The sequence below is a fragment of the Cynocephalus volans genome, chromosome 8, assembly GCF_027409185.1.
Source record: "Cynocephalus volans isolate mCynVol1 chromosome 8, mCynVol1.pri, whole genome shotgun sequence".
NCBI classification, from domain to species: Eukaryota; Metazoa; Chordata; class Mammalia; order Dermoptera; family Cynocephalidae; genus Cynocephalus; species Cynocephalus volans.
The window spans coordinates 79,682,028-79,687,338 of NC_084467.1; the positions used below are offsets into that span (position 1 = coordinate 79,682,028).

General features: G+C 32.8%; 1 pseudogene; it reads right to left on the reverse strand.

Moving 5' to 3' along the window:
• Positions 1–3,447: 3,447 nt before the first annotated feature.
• LOC134385139 (large ribosomal subunit protein eL43-like) lies at positions 3,448–3,722 on the reverse strand (annotated as a pseudogene).
• Positions 3,723–5,311: the final 1,589 nt, after the last annotated feature.

Sequence of the window (5,311 nt, forward strand, 5' to 3'; positions counted from 1 at the left end):
ATTGTAGAAAAATGCTGGACAGAACCCTAGCAGAAGCTATAAGAAAATGAGACACAGTTTAATATTCATTTATCAAAGCTCTTTAATTATCCTTTCAAATTAGATGAACCAACAATAAACTGGGAACCAAGAGAGAATTTAATAAATACCAAAAGTGACTTCATAATAGTCAGAATAAATAGTCAAAGTAGTTGAATGATAACTCTTACATTTAGTTAAACTTTCCCAAAGTCTATGAATGGAAGAACATCTTTCCTTTCTCTCTCTCTCTCTCTCTCTCTGGAAAAGAGCTGGCTCATAGTATTTCATAGCTCTAATTTCTCTAAAACTGGATATTCAGTCTTTCTTGGCTGCTTTAGAAAAAAATAGAGGGTTAATCTCCAGCCTTATATTTTGGAGAAAATCATCACAAATCACAGACCTCATTTGGTAAATAAGAAGCTGTACAGGAGTCCCCGATCTGCCAAACATTTAATATTATACATAAACATTGTGTTGATAATCCAAACCAGGCATCCTTAAAAACTGTTTAAACTAAAGAAATTAGATATTTAAATTTATATGTGCAGATACTAATAATAAAAATTCTTCTTTTCTAGACTTTAATGATCCTGACAGCCTCCTACATAACTTGAAAAATAAGAATATTAGCTTGTGTAATATAAATGTGTAAATATATGTCCTCAAAAGGCTTGTTGTCTTAGGAGAAAAATAGACAAGTAATCAAATATCATATACGAAAGAATGGCAAAAGTGCTAAATAGAAGCATAATGGATAAAAGAAGAGAGTAGAAGGAGTAAGAGGGGAGAGGAAAACATTAAAGACACCAGAGAAAAGGTATCGGCATACAAAATGGAAAGTGGTAGAATGACCCCAAAAACTGGCTCAAGTGCCACTCAGCGTATTCATGCAGTAGTCGATCTAGCCACGCTCTCTTACTGTCTGCAATTAACAATTTCACAATGGTTTTTAAAAAATATACCTCTCACAGGGTCCTCTAGGATGTTCATGCAAATAAATGTTTTAGGATATGCTTTATACCTAGAGTTACAATAACTTAAAAAAGGAACAGATAGTACTAAAGTTTATGTGCCAGCAAAACAATTTCTAAGTTGAAATGATCACAAATATCAGTGTTTCACAAACAATAAATATGAATCATACCAATGCTATATGGTTAGCGTGAATAGACTTCAGAGCCCTAAGAAGGAACTAGAATACATCTAAAATTATCTTCACCTTTGAATAATAATAACCATTTTAAATCTAATGGTTTAAAAAGTATTCTAATGTTCTCATGTTTAATCCTTAATATATAGGAGGAATTTGAAATGTGATCTTCTTTGTTGTAAACATGTTGTATCTGTGAAGCACAATATTAATCCCATTTGTACCATAAAAAGTATGATCCACTTGAGTCCTGCTCTCCTGTGAATTATGAATCATTTTAATACTCTGAAGATAGTCTTCGTGTCTCTAAGGTTCCTGCTTTGTTTCTGCAATTTTCTCTTCAAATACCTTGGCACCTAAACTATCTAGGAAATCTGAAGTCCCCATATGAAATATCTTAATATATTCTTTCAACATATTCTCCACTCTTTTCATATCCACAAGTTAGATAGCAAAAGAAAGCCAAATAAAATGATACCAGTTCTATTTTATCCCTTAGAAGAAAAGGCTATTTATTACAGTCCTATTCCTTTGGTAAGTAGTTAAAATATCCAATTAATAACTTTAACCACCAGACAGAATTTGTTTTTAGAATCATGAAAATGTGTTGTCATTACATTTTTATTCCCTTGAGTGTGTGTTTTTTGAGATGTGTTTTGTTATAACTTATTTTAGCTATTCTGTTTTCTAATTCGTCATATTTTCACATCTTTTCCAACAAAATAATAATAATACATAAATAATACCTTACAGGACTTTACAGATATTTCTCTATTGGTACGCTTTTGTTCTCCAAGATCTTAAAACATGAATGTGGTAAAAATACAAAGAGAATCTGAATGTGAGCATTCTTACATGTAAAAGCATCAGTTTTCTCTATTCTCTTCACATCATAGATTCCAGTTAACAATGCATTAAGCAATACAGAAGAATAGCAATTTTGAACCCAAACATCATGCCAAATACTTCTAGTGAAAAATAGTTGCTAAACATAGCTTCATTTTTAAAATCGTTTTCATTAACAGTGTCTTCCAACAGCATTGTTTCAATAGTACTACTCTAACCATGAAATTTAGCTACTTCTGTTTACTCTTTGAATTATACCTATTACATTGCCAGCTCAATTTATTATCCCAGTTGTCATTGCCCTGTTACAAATATTGTTAACAAGCTAAAGGTCTCTCTATTTATTTTCTTAACTTATGTAGCTGCCTGAATTTACTTATCAATGCTCTGAAATTTAGAATATAGGATTCAATGGAAGGCAGAGTTGATCCCTAACATCCACCTTCACTCCTATCCTTATTAAAGGGGCTCATTTTTAGAAAAGAGTTGGGAGAAGAGTATTCCATGCATTTCTCTACTTGCTACACATTATCAATAACAACAACAAAAAAGTCTATAAGTCACATAACTACTTCAGATCTAGGGGGAAAATATAAGTTTAATTAAAATGTAGGCCAGTAGTGCAATTAATTCAAGAATAAGCTAATGTCACATAATTAATACAATTTTACCAAATGCTATTCTTCTCATTGGAATCTATAAGATGTTAGCCAAAACCAACTGAAAATTAAAATTAAATTTTCTTAATTTTATACATCACCATCATAGTCAATATTGGTAACAAATGTTCATTGTGCCCCTAGGATTTTCAAGCCAATGTGCCAGGTACTTGACTGCTGGTTAGCTTGGTTGGTGAGAGCACAGTGTTATAACACCAAGGTCAAGGGTTCGGATCCCCACACCAACCATCCACCAAAACAAACAAACAAAAAGAAAGATCAGATATGGTTCTCCCCATCAAGGAATATATAACAACTTGCAAACGTCACTTGGATATTCTGTGTTTTTATATATATCCTTTACCTTATCCTTTAGTGTATCCTACACCTTAAACGCTTTAAAAAAATATTAACCATGATTTAAAAACAAAAATTTGTACCAATCTATCTCAAAAGAAGTCAAACTGGCAAGAACAGACTTTAAAAAGCTAAGACACATATCTGACATGTAAGGCATACATTCTTATGCCATATAATATCATTTGACTACTGGGGGGGGAGAAGATTAGATTATAATAACCTGTCTTGGCAAGATTTTCTAATACAAATTATAAGGATTTCAATTTCCAAGTCTCTTTTGAAAAAGCAATATTAATGCAATGCAAATCAGAACATCTAATTAATACAATTAACAAGAAACCAAGGCAATTTTGTTATGTAAATTAACCCCTTTATTATAGGCTAGTGATGTCTCAAATGGTGGAGCTTCTACTAGTCTTTTCATTCCTTCAGTCTTCTGATGGCAGACTTCACTGTGACAGTGGAAGTGGTGTTGTAGGTCCAGACACTGCCAGCTACTGTTTTTATGCAGGAACCACAATGCCAGATCCCACTGATCATCTCTTCATCTTGGTTTTGCCACAAAAGGAGCAAGTATACTTGGCATGCTGGCTGATTTCAATTTTCTTCACCATTTTCCACAGGGAGGCACCATAGCATGTCCCGTATGTACCAAAGATCCCAACCTTCTTGATGCATTTAGCCATGTCACCATGAACTAAGTCCAAGCCTAGAGAGGAAGACTGCTGTTTTTAATTATCAGTGATTCCATGTTCAATTATATAAACTTTTTTTAATGCCTACTTTACATTAGGCACTAACCTAGGTATTAGGGACAAAAAGACATATATATCACATATTTAGGGAGCTATATTAACTCAGTAGTTATGATCAGGAAGTATGCACAGATTAATGTTCTTGACAACAATCCAGAATTTAGAAACCAGCACTTAGAAAGAGAGAGATGTAATGACATTTCCTTTAATAAGCAGACTTTAAGTGTATCATTTCAATGTTCCCTGACTAACCTACAAGCAATGTTTTGCATTTTGCCAAAGAAAACTACCATTAAGTACTTTCAAACATAAAGACCAATGTCTCTCATCCTAGCATGAGGTTAGTTAGGAAACCTCAAGGGTAAAGCTATCGGCTGAAAAATTAGATAAATGTTTCTGTGCATAATGTGTATTCATGGTAAGCTGAAAGTTTTTCTTATAAGGAAGTATTCAAGTTTTACAACACTGATTTTGAGATGTAGGTTATCCCTAAAATGGTGTCACGGTTACCTGCAACAAATGATATTAAGCCAATTTAAAAAACTGAAATTAAGTGCCAGTCCATGGCTCACTTGGGAGAGCGTGGTGCTGACAACACCAAGTCAAGGGTTAAGATCCCCTTACTGGTCATCTTTAAAAAACAAAAACAAAACAAAACAAAAACTGAAATTAATAAGGTGGTGGATCAGATTCTCACCCACATGACAGATAATGGATTCTCTTATACAAATTCACTTTTATATAGCTATAAAAGGGCTGCTCTTAGTAGACTACAAACCAATCACAGCACTTCATCTAGGGAATATAGAATAAGGAGAGTGAGAGATCACTAATTACATTTGCCGAAGTTTTCTATAGACATGGACAAGTTGCCATGTAAGCTGTAAGACAATACCTCTTTCCTAAAACTGACATTACAAACATATGGAGTTAAGGTATATCACAAATTCAAGTCCTTCAAAAATCCACTCTACATATAGTGCCCTATATTAATATATTCTTAAAGTAATCTTGAGAGAGAAACTCCAACATTCATTCTACTCTTAGACTACAGGCACTCTGAGAGTCTCCTAGTGAAAAATAACATTCATCTATAAAAAGAAATGAAAAAAAAAGGTATTATAAGTGTTATTTTTCCAGATTTTATCTAGATAAATATAAGTGATTCTATCTTTTGAGTGAAGAGGGACTACATAGGCATAGAATTCTTTCTATTTATGGAGCAAGTTGAGCCAGAGAAAAGTAGAGAAAAGGGTCAATTTGGTGCTGAGGGACAACTAAACACTATTTTTATAGGCCAATGCTTCTAAATTTGTTTCTAAGGGCTGATCTCTGTTGTTTTGAAGATTATCATTTGACTCTCAATATATTCCAAACCACAGAACAAGAACTATTATATCAGGGTATAACTATTTAACAATATGAAAAATGCAAACAAATTTAGAGTAAAATTTCTTTTTAAATGTTAAAGACATATCTTTGTGTCTTTTCTAAATACTTATTATTCACATCAAGAGTAT